This window comes from Babylonia areolata, chromosome 24, assembly GCF_041734735.1.
Source record: "Babylonia areolata isolate BAREFJ2019XMU chromosome 24, ASM4173473v1, whole genome shotgun sequence".
In the NCBI taxonomy this organism is placed as follows: Eukaryota; Metazoa; Mollusca; class Gastropoda; order Neogastropoda; family Buccinidae; genus Babylonia; species Babylonia areolata.
The window spans coordinates 20,729,988-20,750,325 of NC_134899.1; the positions used below are offsets into that span (position 1 = coordinate 20,729,988).

The 20,338-nt window shown below is 45.2% G+C and overlaps 1 protein-coding gene across 3 annotated transcripts in view; it reads right to left on the reverse strand.

Moving 5' to 3' along the window:
- LOC143299199 (leucine-rich repeat-containing protein 59-like) overlaps positions 1–20,338 on the reverse strand; it is a 99,556-nt gene that overhangs the window by 36,640 nt on the left and 42,578 nt on the right. For all 3 annotated transcript variants that reach the window (XR_013057487.1, XR_013057486.1, XR_013057485.1), the window contains exon 5: positions 13,235–13,423. The gene's annotated coding sequence lies outside the window, so the exon portion shown is untranslated. The remainder of the gene's footprint in view (positions 1–13,234; positions 13,424–20,338) is intronic.

Here is a 20,338-nt window from a genome sequence, read left to right on the forward strand (position 1 = left end):
AGGTGAGAGACGAAAACAACAACAGCCTCCTTCATCGTCATTAATAGAAACAAAATAGTCTCAAAGTCTGTGGCCTTTCATGTCCTGCTCTCATGGTGACCTCTGTTTCGATACCCCTCCACTTCCGTGCTTGGGGTGAGTCCTGTCAATGTCGTCAGTGTCGGCAGATTCATAGAGGGCTGTTGTTTGAGGGACGTGGTGGCGGTCTCCACTCTGGGAGGGACGCTCACTCAGTCTGGCTCCGCGACTAAGCCATTATTGTCGTTAGTAGGGGGCTTAGTAGGTGGTGTCCTAAGTACGTTAAAACAGAACAGGCACCACTGAACACCACCGAAGTGACTCAGCAGCAGTGCAGGGTCTCGTCTGGTGTGTGGCCTCCTGGCGACCTAACATCGATGGTTCCCTGTGGACTGCCGACGCTGGAACTACGACGGACGAACCCGGGTGTGGCCGTGTATGGGGGAATCTAAATGAGCGGCGTGGGAGTAATGCCACTGAAACGGTGCAGATGATGGGAAAAAAAAGCCACAAAAAAAGCAAAACAGCGGGTCTAACCTGATCACAGGATTGTGAGGGGTAGGGCGGACATCTGTTCGTGGGATGGATAAGAAGAAGGGGTAGGGGTCCCGGCTGAACGTGGGGCAAACCTTTTATAATAATAATAATAATAATGGATACTTATATAGCACACTATCCAGAAATCTGCTCTAGGTGCTTTACAAAAACGCTTTGTTAACATAAAACATTACATCTATGTTACATACACACACCAAAATATGACCACACACACACACACACACACACACACACACACACACACACACAAACACACACACACGCACACACTGCATACATACATTTTAACAATACATGTGTATCTAACAGCTACCCTAACACATACGCACACATACGCAGGCACAAACTTACATAAACGCACGCACACACAATACACATTCATATACATGCATGTAGTTGTGTACACTATGTATACATACATAGTCAAGCACAGCTAACGCAAAGGAAGTGGACCTGCCACAATTGAACTTACTGCTGAGGGAAAAGGTGAGTGTTGAGACGAGATTTAAAAGATGCGAGGGAATCAGAATGACGGAGGTTATCAGGGAGCTTGTTCCACGTCTTTGGCGATTGAAAAGAAAACGATCTGTGTCCATAGGTCTTACTTCTGACGTGAGGTATCCTGAGAAGTCGAGTATCAGAGGAAGAACGAAGCTCGCGAGACGGGGTATAGGAAACCTTTCCTCGTGGAACAGTTTGAACGCAGTGAGGCTTCTTCTTCTTCTTCTGCGTTCGTGGGCTGCAACTCCCACGTTCACTCGTATGTATACGAGTGGGCTTTTACATGTATGACCGTTTTTACCCCGCCATGTAGGCAGTCATACTCTGTTTTCGGGGGTCAGTGAGGCTTCAACTCGCGTCGCCGTCTGCTGAAGACCACAGTCATGGACGAACCTGCACAGCGGAAGGACTGACAGGTGATCCCCCCCCCCCCCCCCCCAAGATACTTAGAAACAATGAGCAGGGGCATTACAAAACATGTCAAACGACCAATTTTCGTTCAACACACCTAAATAGATTTTGGAATGATTCGTTTAGTAATTCATTTGTTTTGGGGTTGTTTTGTTGTTTTTTTTATTTATTACTATTTCGTATTCTATTCTATTAGATATTTTTGAAAACCATAATCAATATCTAATATCTGTGTGTATATATTTGTAGCAACATATGTATGTATGGGGGTGGAGGTGTGGGTATGTGTGGGGGTGTTTGATATTTTCTGTTATGATTACAATTATGATTATTATTGTTGTTATATATATGTGTCCCTGTGAGCCTTCTGTTAACGTCCATAGGTAGTTCCGTACTCACAACTCTGTACATCTTTGCTTTGCTTTTTATACCGAATGATACGCAAAAGTTCTCTTTGATCTTGCCTATACATCCACTGTCATTTCCAATTAACACAGTCTCTGAAAACGGACCTATGGTCTGATGCGTTAGACGCTTCTTACCACAAATGTGTCAGTGTTTAACAACCTACATTTTTTATGGAAAGGGTATCCATTTCAAACACAAATATGCATTTTAATGCTGTTTAACCGAACAGTTGATGCCGCGTGTTGCAAGTTGTGTGGCTGTGTTTGTGGTCTAATAACGGACAAGACAACATCAACATCAACAACCAGAGAAATGATAATTCAAAACAAAGTCAGAAAACCTAGCATCGTGCCTCCCTTGGTGATGTACTCCATTTCAGTCACAATGGACGTTTCGGTGTGAAATCCGGCCAGTTCTTCACGGAACAGGTGGTCCCGAGCCACTGTTTTTCTGCCTGCGTGTATATTTGTTTACCGACAAGAATGGATTTTCTTCAGAATTCTGCTGGGGTACTCTTGCTGCCCCTAGGCTTTTTTTTTTACGTGCGCTGGGTACATGCTGCATACGGGTCCTCGGTTTACCGTTTCATCCGGAAGACTAGAACCCAGACCTCCAAGATTTTTCATGGTGAAACCCCGATCCTTGCTGGAATTGAACCTGAGTCATTCACTCCCTAGTCAGACGCTCAATCAACTCATCACCACTCCGCCGAAATACCCTTGAAAACCAGCTGATTTATGAAGGGAACAACATCCTGATGTCCACGCCTTGTTAGAAACAAGAGTTCCTTGCACTGATGGGAGATGCAGTGGCCCCCGGGGCAAACAAAAAAAACCAATGAAGTTTTCAGTTTAACAACAGTGTCGGCGTTAATAAGAAAACTCACTGGAGTTTACACAGTTTAACGGTAATTTCTCTTGAGGAAATAATTGACTTGACTTTACGACAGTTCCGCTGTGGACAGGAAACAACCCACTGGTGTGTTCAAAATTAACAGGTTTGTCGAGACAATTCTCCCACGTCGCACGTCGCATGAACGCACACAGCCACTCCTCCTCTTCGCGCCGTCATCGTAAGGGTGACCAAGCAACACTAAATCTCAATCGGCACACCGTACTGATTAATCCGCCTCAACTCTCCGCAAACTTTTTTTTTAAAGAGGGGTGCGGAGATGGGGCGGGGGGAGGGATGTTGAGTGCAACGATTTGTAAGCCCGGGGACTGCAACGCTAGGTTAGGTGCAGTTGGTGGCCGGTCGTCTTTAAGGCAGTTCCACGTGTTTCTAAGGCAGTTTATGTAGTACTTGTCTCTGTCTCTATCTCTGTCTGTCTGTCTGTCTGTCTGTCTCTCTCTCTTGACCAGTATTATTATGTAGTGTAGACTCTGTTCAGGGCGGGGACCGAATGTAAAAAAGCACATCAGTGCTTATCTATTACCATCGAAAGTTAAGAATTTTGTCTTGTCTTGTCTCTGCCTCTCTCTCCAGTCCCTGTCTTGCGCAGCACTTTGTTTTCTTCCAACCATGTGTCAGACGTAGTCAAAATAATCATTGACCACGGACATATCCAGAAGAACGAGTGGCAGTAAAATGACGGGCTAAATGGCCTGTAGAACGAAACTGCCAGTCCGTATTAATTAATATTACCGGCTGTCGGACGTTCGATCGACGTCCGCGTCAAGCCGACCGGACATTGCTTTTGTTGCTTCTCCAACGACGGCTGCGTCAAACGGAGGAAGCATGCAAAAACAGACTGTGGAATAAGAATCACTTTGATCAGAAGTGTCGACGTTTCTAACCTTAGGTCATTCTTCAACGGCTGTTATTAATTAAACGGCAGTATTAATCCCAGTCCCTGAAGGACCTGTAGTCGATAGTTGTTATCAAAGTGAGTGATTTTTTCATAGCCTACAGTTTTGTTGTTTTCTTCTTTTTTTTAAGACTTTCTCATTTTGTCGGTTGTATAGAATCAACTACATGTCTTGTTGTATCGCTGAATGCTGCGTCGGACTGGTTGAGACGGACTATCAACAGTGATATACCAACCAAACACACACACACACACACACACACACACACACACACCAATCCAAGCTGCGTCATACGGGTCACTGACGCATTCCGACGCGTTTCTGTCCTTTCAGTTTGGAAATTTACATTTAGACTGCGGCGCCATCACTTGACAGCCTACTTTTCTTGAATAGACCACGTCATGTCATTTCCAAGGTCTTGTCAAGGCTGGGAAGGAAGTCGAAGGAGCTATGCAGTAATCAAAAGCATGACTGTGAACATCGCCGGAATCTTCGCGCGCCCACACCTCCCTCACTGACTAACCATCGGCTCCTTTCTTCTCTGCCCCCCCCCCCCCCCTCCTCTCTCTGCCCCCCCCCCCCCTCACCCCACCCTCCCCTCCCCCGCTTCTGTGCATGGTTCACTTCTTCGTTCGATGTCTTACAAATTGTAAGCTTGATGATGTCAGTTGCCCTTCTAAGATGTATACTACCGAAAACATCTGGCCCCGTAGCTAACCCTCGCTGTAAGCGGGAGTGTATAGATTTTGACCTGTGGGTCTGTCAGTGATTCATGGTGATACACGCCTACATTTCTCAGCCGACAGGGCTAAACTTAATTTGCCATGCTGGTTACTGGCAGCTTTGGCAAGGTTTCGGGCAACTTTTGAGTGGATCAGTTGCTTTATTTAGTGAGCTACACTTCACAACAGCTAGGAAGCGAAGGGGTCACTGCTGATTCCCAAGGAAATGTTCGATCACTCTGATGCTGAATTTTGAAATGGAGTGTTCATGAATCCAGGCGGGTTTTCGTTCAGTATACCTTTGGCCTTTTACTTTTATTTTGAGTAAAATATCGGGAAATGTTAGTGAGTTGGAGCGGGAGGGCGGGGGGGGGGGGGGGGGGGGGGGGGTTATAGAGCTGAATCGGGAAAATGTCACAAAAACTTGTGAAACTAAGAGGGAAAAACGTAATCAACTTCATCTTCTTCTTCTGGTCTACTCCTAAACGTATCCAGCGCAACACGTGATCACAGTTTTCAATCACCCCAATGCAACCTTTTTTTAATAAAGTTTATGGCGAATACAAAACTGTTGTGTTTCATTCTAAATGTTGATTTTTAAAACAATCCCTTTGCAAATATACCACTTTTTTGTTTTTACAATCGTTTGACCTGATAGTTAAAAAGCTGTGCATTCATTTTAAATGTTTAATTTTCAAATATATTTCTTCCGTGATTTTTATTTGTTTGTCGATTAAACCTATTCTCTCTCTCTCTCTCTCTCTCTCTCTGTGTGTGTGTGTGTGTGTGTGTGTGTGTGTGTGTGTGTGTGTGTGTGTGTGTGTGTGTGTGTGTGTGTGTGTAAAATAAGCTTTGTCTCCCTGTCTGTCAGTCCGTCTCTCCCCTTCTCTCTCTCTCACTGTATGTATATCCACCTCCCTTCCCCTTCTGTCTACCAGTTCAGCATAATATCAGCTCCTCAACATCCTCCTCAGAGCTCGGAACACACCACTGCCGTTGTATTATCCCTCCCTGCCTCTTTCTCTGTCTCTCCCTCCCTTTCCCCCCGTTCCCCGTCCCCCTCCGCACCCCCACCCCCCTTCCTCCCCTTTCCGGGCTGGGGAAAGAGGGTAAGCCGACATCACGTAATGTTACAGACACGTAGTGACATTTTGTAGCGGTCACAATCGCTAGTTAATCGCCATCACTGCAGGCTGTGTCTGTGATCAGTTACCAATCCTCCCCCCAACCCCCCCCCCCCCCACCCCCCCCCCCCTCGCCCCCAACCCCCAGTCCCAGCCCACCCGGTCCCTTCATCAACCGTCACCCCCTTTCCGGCCGGCGACAAAGTTCAGTTCCGGAGCTGCAGCCGTGGGGTAACCAGGGTAGAATGTGGGCGGATTGAGGGGTGGGGAGGGAGAGGGGGAGGAAGGATGGGGTGGGCGAGGCGACGGGAGAGGCAAGTGGTGTGGGGGCGTTGTTAGTTTGAATAGTGCCAGGAACGGTAATCACGCCTCTCACTCGCCTCCTGTGTGTGTGTGTGTGTGTGTGTGTGTGTGTGTGTGTGTGTGTGTGTGTGTGTGTCCCACTTTTGCTTTTTCAATCCCCACGATTTTATTTTGTTTTCTCTGGAGAAGGGAAGGCCTTTGACAGAGCCTCGACCAGTGGGGATTATCTCCACCTTTAGAGTGGACAAGACCGGAAACGATGATGCTTTAGAGGGGATGAAGGGATTATTATTATTGTTATTATTATCATCATTATTGCTTATAGACCAGCCGACCGCTCAGGGTCATATTAGGATTGTCCAACTTCACAAATGTCCAACTGCGTTAAACATAAACCATATAAAATCTCTCTCTCTCTCTCTCTCTCTCTCTCTCACACACACACACACACATATATATATATATATATATATATATTCATATATACATCTCTCTCTATCTGTCTCTGCATCTGTCAGCCTGCCTCTTTATTTATCCACCCAGTCTTTCTTCTTTTTTCCTTCATTATTGCATTCTCTCTCCCCATCACTGCCTTAGATATAGATGTGTTTATATTATACATGAAAGCTGCTTGTGTACAATTATATGATGTGCATGCTTTTTTATTTATTTTTTATTTATTTATTTCTTTTTTTGGGGGTGGGGGTGGGGGGGTAGCGTGAATAATTTGCTTTTTGTGTAAGTATTATTATTCTTTTTTTCTTCCAATTTTGCCCAGAGGGCCAGATGTAAGAAAAGCATCAGTGCTTATTGCTTATTCCTTTGCCCTCTTAAAATAAATTTTCGTTCGTTCGTTTCTTAGTTCTCTATCTTTAAATTACTCTCGCGCAAGCACGCACACACATCTACGATCAAATACAGGCACGACAACTTTTGTTGTTGTTTTTCTCTAGTTCGGAGAGAGGGACTGTGACCTAATTTTCCAAAAGAAAGAATTTTTTGACGGAAGACTGAATAACACGATCCCTCAAAATAGAAAAAGAAAGGGATGCCACACAAAACAATACACTGTTGTTACCATGGCGTTTATTTCTTAGTTTTAAAGAAAAGGCAGGCGAAAAGAAATAAGAAGGAAGAAAAGAGGCCTTGAATGACATTTCTCCAAGTTGCTTTTTTAACTCTGCTTGATCGTGGGGGCACTGCACTGCTGAACACAACAATGGGAACAGAACTCAGGTAATTCGCTCACTACTGCTGGCTCCAGTCGTCTGTCTTCTTTCTCGTGAACCTGTTCCTTCCACTATGAGAATGCATACTTATTAGCCATTAACCCAGCCAATAGCTTTTTTTGTTTATAGAATCTATATAAAGTCCGACATTTGGAACCTGAGCTCTTAGATCTCTGCCATTCCATTTCTCAATTGGGGTTAATGTCCCTTTGCTTTTGTTATTTGCTCTTTTTTTTTCTTCTTTTTTTTATTTTATTTTATTTTTTGCCCACGTTTCCCATGCTCTCTGTGTTGTAATTCTCCCACGCCGGTCATCCCTATACTCCCATAATTGAACGAGATGAATCCAGACTCGTTCTGTCACAATACTTCAAGTGCCGGCAGTCTACAGGAAGCTGTCACTGTCAGACCGCCATGAAAGTGCAACCAAGAGCAAATCCCGCACTGCTGCTCATGCGGGTGCATTTGTGACGTTCAGCACTGGTTCAGTATTTTGGTGGTCACCGCTTTCCATATCCTCATTGTGACATAAGCGGTTAAAAGCTTAAGTTCACATGGCCTCTTTCGGCCATCGGAGCAGTGAAAATGTATGTCCACTATGTCTAAACAGGACCCAATCCTCCTTCCGTTGTTTTTAGCCTTTCCCAGCCAAAGTCAAGTACCCCTTTGCATCTGCGTGAAGTGAAAAAAATCGGATTAAAGTACCTTTCACAACTACAACACCATGCCGAAACGGGACCTCGAATCCTGATCACTGGCGAACACTGGTTCAGAAGTTTCAACGCGTAAAACTCGGCCACGGCGTCTCTTGGTGACAAAAACAATGACTGCTTCATCTGCCAAGCCGGACGAAGAAAATGTCTCCCTCCTAAGCGGAGACGCTCACAATGCCTCTCTTCAACAACTGTCTCCGTCAGTCATCCTAAGACCTTGCCTCGAACTCACAACGGGCATGCAAGTGGAGTGGCATTGTCAGCTATGATATCAACGGAGTTTGTTCATCCACCTTATCAATTTTAAATGCCACCGGCGCCTTAGTGCGCTTTGCGTATGGTCATGACAATGACAATTTGTGCACTGTTCATGGTACATCACTGCATTCCCTTTTGGGTTGGGTTTTTGACTCGGATCTGAAAGAAAGTACCCACCCTGAAAACAGGTTATCTTTCTTCAAAAGAACTGCAGCTAGTGATTGAAACGAGAAAAACAAATTCTGAGAGTACCCTCTAACACAAGCAGCAGCATCGTCATTCTTTGTCTCCCCCTCCCCCCACTCCCCCACCCCAATTCTCATTTTTCGTGTTCCCTCGGCAATTGATTCGATCCCTTTCTCAAACTCGGATAAAGTGTCCCAACTTTGCACATCGCAGAATCCGCATGCTGATTATCGAATAAAGAGAAAATAATAATATAAAAACATGGCTTTTTATCCCAAGCACCAAATCTTAAATGTCGGCCAATATTTTGGGTACACCGTTAATTAGTTTCCATTTTTGGAATAAAGTGGTTTTTGTTGTTTTTGTTTATTATTGTTTTTGTAACCCTTCAAACACAGCTAACAAGATTATCTCTGTGTCACACACACACACACACACACGCACACACACACACACACCTCTTTCTTCCTCTCCATCTCTTTTGGCTTGTTTGGAATAAAATATTTCTCCAAAAATAAAGACATCTCCCTAACATTAATGGAACATTCCCAAAGTTCAAGAAACATTCCCCAAAGTTAACGAAATACTACATACATCCCTTTCAACTTAAAAACAACAACAAATTCTATTCATCTAAAGTCTTCTATCTTGCAAGTTCATTCGGCATTTTTTTTATTTTCTGAATTCGTTATGTTGTATATGTATACCGAGTGTAGCAAAAAGTGTCTGATAAGAAGTTCTGTTATTTCAGTTACTCAAGGAGGCGTCACTGCGCTCGGACGAATGCATATACGCTACAGCACATCTGCAAATGCCTGACCAGCAGCGTAACCCAACGCGCTTAGTCAGACTTTGAGTTTGAGAGGAAAAAAAGATGATAAATAAATTTTATTGAAAGGGAGCATTAAGAAAGCAATCAACAAGAAGAGGAACATCTTGCTCCTCAAAGGCACAGAATTTCAGGCCAGAGCTGCTTTGCACTTTCCACCTTTCGCATCTTTCACTTTATCACATGTTCATATATTTACTTGTGTATTTATTTTGTCTAATAAATTTCATTTCATTTTATGCTAACGTCTTACACCAATCAGCTCCCAAGGCCTGAACAGTGCGTCGGGTTTATGCGAAGGTCAGGAATCTTTTCCTCGACTCGTTTTGTTTTTTTTCCCTCTGGAGCAAATGCGGTACAGAGTGTATGGACCAGTCCGCACAATTTGACATCTCCTTGAAACTGAAACTGAAGCTTTTCATCAACTGGCGCACCAGCCAGTAAAAGACACAGAAAAAAACAACAACAACAAGAAACGGTCATGACAGTAAAGAAACGAATCAAAGGTTCTTGACACTGTGATCTTAAATCATGGTCAAAGTGAAAATGCTCGTTGCAAAATCTTTGATGATCAACAACCATCATCCTAGTCAAACGTTTTTATTCACTATTCGTTTCTTTCTTTCTTTTTTCAAATTATCAATATTATTTCTGTAAACAATTTACCACGAAGCAGTTATTCTCTCATTTGATGTCTGTTCTCACATGTGATATTCGACGCAAAGATTACAACTCACAATCAAAGAAGGCACATAATATCAAGCACCAAGATCACAATGTTACAGATAATGGTTGACTTCCAGGAACTACTGCACCCCGTTGGTCAAACCAAACCATGGTAACACAGCGCAGCAAAAATGAAGACACTCATTACTCACTGAAAAGTTTAACTGTGTGAGCAAAGTCAAAGTGTTTTTAATTTGGCTTTAAATCTACAAGCCCAGTGTCTGTCAGTGCAAGCTGAACCGAAATCGGCCCTCCACTGCCATAAATCGATGTCAGCAAGTTGGCAAAGGCCATATCCACTATGGTCTTGACATTTGGTCAAAACCTGACGCAAGGTTACAGTTCAGTCTCCAGATTCAAACCCAAGCTGAGCTATGTACATAAGGTTTCAAGGCAGATAGGCCAGAGTTTTGAGAATTCAAACACTAAAACCTTTGATACCTGTGACCTTAACCAGGCACTACCTCCTACAGAACTTATCGATAAGATGTTAATTAATATGTTGTGCCTGTAGTGGTTTCGCTAATCCATGCAGTGTGTTTAACTTATATACGTTTATGATACACAGACAGATGATGGGCGCTCGCTCTCTAAGTAACTACACAAACAGGCACACACACACACACACACACACACACACACACGCGCGCACACGCACACACACGCGCGCGCGCACACACACACAGAGAGTCAGAAACAGATCGATCTTCTGATTTCCTATGTTCTCACCTCCTATTCGACCTCCTCCCTCCCCCACTCCACCCCCACGCCCCCGCGTCCATTCCTCCATCCTTCTTCACCCCCATCATCACCACTTCCCCAAGCCATCCTTTCCACAGTGCATTTTCATTCCAGTTTGAACGTTAAGACATTGGGGTGGGGGTGGGGGGGCGAGCCACACACGTGTGGGATAGAGAAGAAGAGCGTCACTAAATGACTATCGGTGTGGTCGATTCCTTCCGTCTCTCTCTCTCTCTCTCTCTCTCTCTCTCTCTCTCTCTCCAAGCGGACCAGACTGAAGCCTGGCTGCACGTACAACACACAGCTGCGGCAAAGGCGCTTAAAGGTCTGTTGTGTGACAGCTGGCCCTGACAGTTTCATCTGCACCCTGGTGCACCGCAACACAACAAACTAAGCTCATCCCTTGTGTGTGTGTGTGTGTGGAGGAGGAAGTTTGTTTAATGTCCCGTCACACATATCGGTGATTGAAGACATTATTTTTGCTAAAGTATTTATGAATACATTTGAGTATTATCGGTTAGAAGGGGTGGGAGATGTGAATGAATGGAGGGTTGGGGGAACTGGGCAAATGAGGGTGAAATGATGGTGAAATTTGAAAAAAAAAAATCTAAATACAATTACACGAAATTACTTAAAGGACTTCGTAAAAGAGAAGTCGTTAAACTGACAAGCGAAACAACTGATAATGAAGTGTGTGTGTGTGTGTGTGTGTGTGTGTGTGTGTGTGTGTGTGTGTGTGTGTGTGTGTGCATTAGTCTGTCTTATGAATATTATTATTAATGTTCTGTCTGTCCATGTCTGTTGCTTTATCCCTGTTGCCGGCCTGTCCGTCTCTTTATCTCTCGTTCCCTTTCTAGGGCCTATTTCTTTGTCCTGTATATATGTGAATGAGATGAGAGATAAGCTTTTGCGTACACATGCTGATCGTGTGCATTGGGTGTTAACAACTTCTGACCATCTGCTGCGTGTATCTCCTCAGTTGGTTTCTGCCCTGAGTTGTTTGTGCTTTGATAAAAACAAAGAAAACAAGAGAGGCAAGGCCTTCAAGACTCACTTGTGATACACTTAAAAAAAATCCAAGCTTTTTACGTATTGAGTATAATTTCAAAATGTAATGTTTAAGATGACAAAGATCAGTTTAAAGCAAATTAACTCCCCTAGCATTAATTCAGAGTAATTTCCCTTTTTTACTATCTGCACCAAAACGTTTGCAAAATAAATACAACTTCCATGCTTAGCAAAAGAAGTTCCTGTTTGAACAGAAAATGATAATAATGACTGCTCTTGTTGTTGGGTCAGAATATCAGATCAAAGTGCCAAGTTTAGAGAATACAAAAAATATAAATATAACAGAAAATGCAGTTTGCATATAATTAGGCTTCATTTTTTTTTTTTTTTTTGTGCCCATCCCAGAGGTGCAATATTGTTTTAAACAAGATGACTGGAAAGAACTGAATTTTTCCTATTTTTAGAAAATGTCAATGTTAAAGTTTACCACGGACACACACACACACACACACAGACAACCGAACACCGGGTTAAAACATAGACTCACTTTGTTTATAGTCAGTCAAAAATGGAACCGTGACTTCACACACTCTAATACCATCCCTTTCATGACTGTGTCGTATAGTGCTTTTCAAACTGCCTGATCAACACGGAAGGCTCTATCTCTAGGACCTGGTTGGCATCATGTCACATTTTGCATGTCACTAACTTTATGGTGGTTCAGTATTGTGAAAAAAAGACATCAGTGGACACGCCTTCAGTACACCACAAGGGGAATAATCACTGTATTATTAGAACAGTTATTTGAAGAGGGCCCAGGGGGCGACGGTGACATTCAGCTTGGATGAGACAGCTGAACATGTAATTCACTACCACAAAAATCGAGAACAAGACTTTTAACACGCTGAATACAATCAATTTCTCTTTGTGAGGAGAGATATGTAAAACGTGTACTTAATGACATACTTAAATAGTCCTCATAGATACTCGAAATCCATTGGATAATGCGTGTCATCTTTCCGCGTACGCGACGACAATAAACATGATTAGTTAAAGCTGTGAAGTTGTAAATGCGTTCTCACAAACCTATTACTGTGAAACAGCCCAGTACTTCTCCCTTTATAATCTGCTGATCGGGAGGATATGTGTGGCAACAAAAAAGGTTTTATACTGAATGAAGATATATAAATCCCACTCCAGCCCCACTCCCTGCCATGGTATGAGAACCTGACTGTCAGCATGTGTTCCATGTCTGGCGAGTCAGCTCTGTGTTCTCAGTGGAGGAAGCCAACATCAATCCATCCACTTTGTATCTCAACGAGCCGCTTGTGAGTATCATCGACTCTAATCTCCCTTTCCTTCCATGACTCCTGTGTGAGCCCGCGCCTGTGCAAACCCACTCCCTACTCTCCTTCCCCTGAAGCAGAGCAGTAATTGGGTTATAAAAAAAATACCCGAAAACGGAGTATAGCTGCCTACGTTGCGGGGGTAAAAACGGTTATACACGTTAAAGTCCACTCGTGTATACGAGTGATCGTGGGAGAAGAAGGGGGGTTAAAAAAAAAGAAGAAAAAAAAGAAATGAAATTCGACCATGTGATGTTATTATCGGGAGGGCAACGAAAGAAAAATACATACAGGATACGGACGGAAATTCAACCATGTGAAGGATAGAAAAATATCGACTCTCACCTGACGGCGAAACGATGGGAGAGTAAAATCTCATGTTCAATGATGTGGGTCTTTCGATTAAGGACAAGCGAATACTTCATGTCGAATGGTCTTTAGCTGAAGACCAAAACGGCAGACTTGAAAGGTTGACGAGAGAAGAGAGATGATCTACAGCTGAAGGGCAGACACGTGAACCCATTATCGTGGCACCTGAAACATAAAAATTCGCGTTGCATTATCATTCTTTGGGGAGGGTGGGGGGGGGGGGGGGTTGAAGTATTTTTTCAGTGTGCGTGCGACGTTTGATTTCTGTTAACTTTTCTTTCTGCATCTGTGTTTATCAAGTTCATATATATATCAGGCAGCTATGTCTTGAGGAATCAAATACTAATTGCTTTGACACTGGGACCGTGTCCAACGACCAAGTCTAAAAACTAAACGTTTTTCTCATAAAAACATTGACTTTAGGTTTGAGCTATACTGGTTGAAGTCAAATCCAAATCTGTCCCAAGATTTCTGACCATTCACTGTCAGCGCTTACATGGATGGATAGGTGCATATGCGCAAAGCACTCAAACGCGTGCGCGCGCGCGCACTCTCTCTCTCTCTCACACACACACACACACACACACGCACACGCACGCACGCACACACACACACACACACACACACACACACACACACACTCACACAGAAAGATGGAGAGCACGTTTGCACACACGCACAGCCAGTCAACCTGACACATGTCAGCAAAAGATCGGACCTTCTGCATGAACTCACATTACAATCACCTCACCTTCCACCACAACACCACAACCTCAAACTCCAATAACACCAATCCCCTTACCTAGCCCAATCTGTGTCTATCATTCTGTTACTGTTTTCTTCTCTTGAAGTGGGGTTTAACAACGACCAAGCGACAGAAAAAAACAACCACCTTACAGTCAAGTTGTTCAGTGCCTGAAGGGAAGTAAGGGAGGCCCCGACACTCGCACAATATACGGGAAAAGAGAAGAGAAAAACAGCAGCTCAGACTGTTGGTGTAATCGATTCTCTCTCTGTGTCTGTCTTCCCTCCTTCACCCACTCTTTCTGTCTATCTATGCCAGATTCGGCTCTCTCTCTCTCTCTCTCCCCCCCCCCCCCCCCCACAAAAAAATCTCTTCTTTCTCCCCATCCTCCCCCCCTCTCTTTCCCTCTCTCAAAATCTTTCTCCCCTAATCTCTCTCTCTCTCTCTTCCCAATCTCTCTCTCTCTCCCCAATCTCTCTCTCTCCCTCCCCCAATCTCTCTCCCTCTCTCTCTCTTTCAATATATGTATCTCTCTCCCAACTCCTCTCTCTCCCTTCCCCAATTTCTCTCTGTCACTCCCTCTCTCTCTCCCCAATCTCTCCCTCTCCCTCCCTCAATCTCTCTCCCCTTCACTCTGCTCCTATCCCCCCCCCCCCCCCCCCCTCTCTCTCTCTCTCCCTGGCCGCACGTACAACACACAGCTGCGGCAAAGGCGCTTAAAGGTCTGTTGTGTGACAGCTGGCCCTGACAGTTTCATCTGCACCCTGGTGCACCGCAACACAACAAACCATTATCCCTCCCGTCTGTCTCTGTCTCTCCCCTCCCCAAAACATCTCTTCTGTCCCAGGCCTTTTTCTTCAGCTTCTTCTGTGTTGGCAGATACTATGTTGGAGAAAAGCTTTCTCCTGAACTGTGTCATGCGGATAACTTGCACATAATTTTATTTGCTCTTGCAGCCCCCCTCCCCCCTCTCCTTCCCATTTAAGCACATTTTCAAGCACGCGCCCGTTCATGTATATGTCCATGTGTCAGTGCCAATTGCTCATAATTATACGAAAAGCAGAGAGAGAGAGAGCGACAGAGACAGAGACAGACAGAGAGAGACAGACAGAGAGAGAGAGACACTGACACTGACACAGGTCTAATTGTGAAGGCCACCGGCCCATACACAAAGGGGTGGGGGATACAAAGGGGCAATCCGATCGCTCTTCACACACACACACACACACACACACACACACACACACACACACACACACACACGGTGTACTGTACGTGAGTAGCCGATAACTGGATGAAAAATACATTGCATGTTCGTACTCATCATGTTTATAGTTATACTAATTCATTCATTGTGTAAATTCGTCTCTAAATTTTAAGGCGTAATAAGTGTACATAGCAAGATTTCGACAGAGAGAGAGAGAGAGAGAGAGAGAGAGAGAGAGAGAGAGAGAGACACTCACACCTGTTACGAACATCCAAAAAATCTGCTTTTAAGTACATATCCTAGTGTTCTTTTCATCGTTTCCCCATCTGTTGCTTCATACGATCGGTGTCATTTCTGATTTATTTAATATGCCAGTAATCTCTCCCTCACAACCACCCATTTTCCTTTGAAGCATCTCTCTCTCTCTCTCTCTCTCTGGAAACTAGAAGATGTTGGTAGAGTGGAGTGTGTACGTATGTCACACGTGCGCGTGTGTATGTGTATGCGTGTGCGTATGGGTGGATGGGTGTGGGTGTATGTCTGAATGTCTTTGTGATTTGTTTTCTTTGTGTTTGTGCATGTATATGCACGCCTTTATACAACATGTGCGCACGAGTGAGTCCAAGACTGTTTGCATACCATAGTGAAAGAGATAGAAGGAAATTTCGACAAACAGGTAAAGATCGAGAGAAGGGGTGGGAGACAGAGATACAAACTCAGGGACAGAGAGAGAGAGAGAGAGAGAGAGAGAGAGAGAGAGAGGGGCAGACGTGCAGAGAAACATACATACATACATACATACACACATACATACAGAATAAGAGGGAGAGAGCGAATACACACCCTTCAATCATTTTTGTGATCAACTTCATACAGTTTCTGTCCAAAATTTGGAGCACTTTTTGATCTTAAAAGTGGAAAGAATGGCTTGATACAGTCGGACGTCATTGACCACTTCACTTTCGATAGCGTTTATTCACACTTAGTAAAGAGTGGTAACTCTCTTTCTCTCCCCCTCTCCCCAATCTCTTTCTCTGTCTCTCTCTCCCTCCCCCAATCTCTCCCAATCGCTCTCTCTCCCTCTCCCAATCTCTCCCTCTCCCCAATCTCTCTCTCTCTCTCTTTCCAATATATATATATCTCTCCCAATTCCTCCTTCACACTGTCCGACCAACACTGAAGTTGCCCGTATATCTCAGGCCTGGTCGACGCCTGCACACGGCGAAAAAAGAAACATGTTCTTCGTATACATTTTTCTGTTTGTATTGTCAATGGTTTCTCCATTGCAATGGGAAATCCTTTACAGCTTAGTCTTTTGGGAAGGACTATGACTCTCAAACTAGTATGCAAGACTGCATTGGTTCATAGTGCTGAAGCCTTGGGGGGCTAGTTGGCCTTTGGGAACCATTCCAACGCCGACTGTCCTAAAAACCCTTTTGGCCGAGAGAGTGGGGATGTAACTTGGGCAAGACACTCTCCACTATAATAAAAATTTTAGCCCAAATCGTAGGGACAGCAGTTGCCTCCTCTGCTGTCTGATGGTCATCGTCGGACACGACTATCATATATATATATATTCAATCATGCCTGAGACAATCACACTCAATGTGTATTTTGATTTCGCCTTTTCGTTGTGCTTAAACCTGTCTTTGGCGGTAGAATTTGTTAACATGTGATTGGGTGTAGTGATTTAAAAATGGGGGAAAAACCGTATGCGCGCGCGCACACACACACACACACACACACAGTCTTTCTCTCTCTCTCTCTCTCTCACACACACACACACATATATATACAATATATATATATATATATATATATACACACGCACAGGCGCGCATGCACATACGCACACACGCGCACACACACGCGCGCGCGCACGCACTTCAAGACTAAAATGTGTGCAGTGGGCCAAAGCAAGCAAGCACAGCCCAGCCCAGCCCATTCACGTTCTCTCAAACCAAAATGGATCGCCACCGTCCTCATTTCTCGGATCAGTATCCCCCTCATTCTCCATCGATCATTGCATAGCGAGCACAAAGCATGTCTGTTGTCCTTGACTCACACAGTACAGACCCAGTTTCCATTTCTTCCTGGTTTCCCTGGCAGGTTCGGTCGTATCAATATCCCGAAGTGCTGCCAGGTTCATAAGGTAGGAGGAGCATGGGAGAGGTGCGGTGAGTGTGGGGGTGAGGGTGGGGGCGGGCTGTCGCGTGTACGTGCAGTGGGGAGAGTGAGGAGTTCCGTTTCAGTGAAGGGTTCATCCAGTCTGAGGTTTTCGGAAACCAAGCTGTCGTCAAGTGACAAAAGTCCAGCAGGCAGCGTCCTGCGTTGCGTTCGAACAGAAGGATAATAACTGCAGTACCCGCGTTGCGCAGAACAGAGTGCAGTGTCCTGCGTACGTTCAAACGTTACACTGACTGTGCTTGCAGCTAGCTCGCTTTGGTCGTGTCCACAGAAAACTGACACCATCGCAGACACATCAATGGCATTAAACTCGATCAGCAGCAGTGGTGGGGGTGTCTCCTCTGATAGGTGGTCTAAAAAAAAAAAAAAAAAGGTGACTTTGGAAGCTTGAACAGAACACTAAAATTACCGAGACTGGATGTGACCGTGTGTTGGGGAGCCGGGATGAGGAGGTCGACAGTTACACATTGGACAGGGTATAGTTTCAGTTTCAGTTTCACTTTCTCAAGGAGGCGTCACTGCGTTCGGACAAATCCATACACGCTACACCACATCTGTTGAGCAGATGCCTGACCAGCAGCATAACCCAACGCGCTTAGTCAGGCCTTGAGTGCATGCTTACATATTTGTGTACCTATGAAAGTGGATTTCATTTTACGTAATTTCGCCAGAGGACAACACTCTCGTTGCCATGGGTTCTTTTTCAGTGCGCCAAGTGCGTGCTGCACACGGGACCTCGGTTTATCGTCTCATCCGAAAGACTAGACGCTCAGTTTGATTTTCCAGTCAAACTTAGGAGAAAGGGCGAGAGCGGGATTCGAACCCACACCCTCACGGACTCTCTGTATTGGCAGCTGAGCGTCTTAACCATTCTGCCACCTTCCTCCTTGGTATATATATATATATATATATATATATATATATATGAGACTAACCTGTAGGTGGTGACTTGTCCTATAAAGCGAGTATCCCGATGTTTCGGGCCCTAGGCCCTTCTTCATGGGGAGAAAAATAGAGAATGGAGAAGAAAAGAGAGGGCAAAACCAAGACAGAGGTAAAACTAAGAACTGTGAGGAGTAATCAGAGAGAAAAAAAAAGAAAAGAAAAAAAAAACAGAGAAAAAGGTGAGCAATATTTACAAAGGAAAAGAAGGGGGGATGGTTAAACACTGGAGGGGGGGTGGGGTGGAGGTGGAAAAAGAGGGTTGTGGTTCGCCAAAAGATGAAAAGGTGTAAGAATATGTGTGCTGGTCAGTGTGTGTGTGTGTGTTTGTGTGCCTGTGCGTGTAAAGGGAGAGAAAGAAAACGGAGGGGGGGGGGGAGAGGGAGTGGGAGACAGGGAGGGAGGGAGAGAGGGAGAGAGAGTGGTGGAGAGGGAGGGGGAGGAGAGAAAAGTGGGGGAGAGAGGAAGGGGGGAGGGAGAGAGAGAGAATGAGTGTGTGTGTGTGTGTGTGTGTGTGTCTGAAGGTGGATTACAGGGGGACAGGAGCAGTGAAAAGGGAGGGGAAAAGAGAGAGAAGAGGGCCTAGGGCCGCTAGGGGTCCATCATTCTGGTGTTGATGCCTGCAGGCTGGATGGTCCCCAGGCGGCTGATCACGTGGGACTCCATATGTTTGCGGTATTCTCTGTTGCTCGGGTTCTGCCATACAGCTGCCACCTTTGCCTGGGTGTAGTTGTGCAATGGGCTGTTGAAGTGTTGACCTATAGGGTCACTGTAGTTGAGCCGCACTGAGCGAAGGTGCTCTGAGAAACGCTCATTTAATGATCGGCAGGTCTCACCCACATAGAGCTTGTGGCAGAGTGCAGGTCAAAATATACACAATGTCCGTTGACTTGCAAGTGTAATTGGACCGAGGGATGAACTGGCCTTGGGGGCCCACAAAGGTTGTGGAGGCATCGATATGGGCACAGGTCTTACACTTGGCCTCGCCACACGGGCTACATCCAGGGGGAGTGGGGTTACCTGTTTGGTGGCTGAATCTGGTCCTCACAAGTAAGTCACGGAGGTTTTTTTCTCTCTGGAACGCTATAAAGGGGGGGGGGGGGGGGTCTGTGAAAAACATGTCCTAGGTACGGGTCATTCTGGATGAGGTGGAAGTTTTTTCCGGATGATGTCACAGATGGTAAGGTTGTGAGGGTGGTAGGGGATGACTGACACTGGTCGGTCCTCTTGTTCCTCCCTCTCGACTGGAGTGAGGGCTTCTTGTCTGGGCACCATGCTTGCCCTCTCCAAGGCTCTCTGCACTGTCTGCCTGGGTTACTGCCGTTCCTCAAAGAAGGTACGCATCCTCAGAGCCTGTTCCTCGAAGTCAGAACTGCTGCTGCAAATGCGCTTGAGTCGGAGGAACTGGGAGTACGGGATGCTGTTTTTGGTGGCTGCTGGGTGACCAGAAGTGAATAGGAGGTAGGAATGAGAGTCAGTAGGTTTGTAGAAGATGGACGTAGAGAGTGTGGGTCTGTTAGGCTCTATGGAGATGGTGAAGTCGAGGAAGTTGGCTGAAGTGGTAGAGACTTCAAAGGTGTACTGAAGGGCAGGATGGTATGTGGACAGGTGGTTGATGAAGTGAAAGAGATCATCTCTCGAACAGGCGGCGACTCCCAAGCAATCGTCGATGTATCGCTTGAACAGGGCGGGCACTGTTCCATCATATGTACTGAGGGCTTGTTGTTCAACATGGCCGACGAACAAACAGGCGTAGCTTGGTCCCATTTTCGTCCCCATGGCCACACCTCTGGTTTGCTGGTAGTGGTTTTCTCCAAAACCAAAGGAGTTCAAGGTAAGCACAAGCTCTGCCAGTCGTAGAATGGTGGGCACGTGGAGTCCACTGCTGTTGTTCTGCAGAAAGTGTTTCAGAGCCTGCAGGCCATCTCCATGAGGGATGCTCGTATATAGAGACACTATGTCCATTGTGAACACCAACCTTTCGGAGCTGCCCTATCTT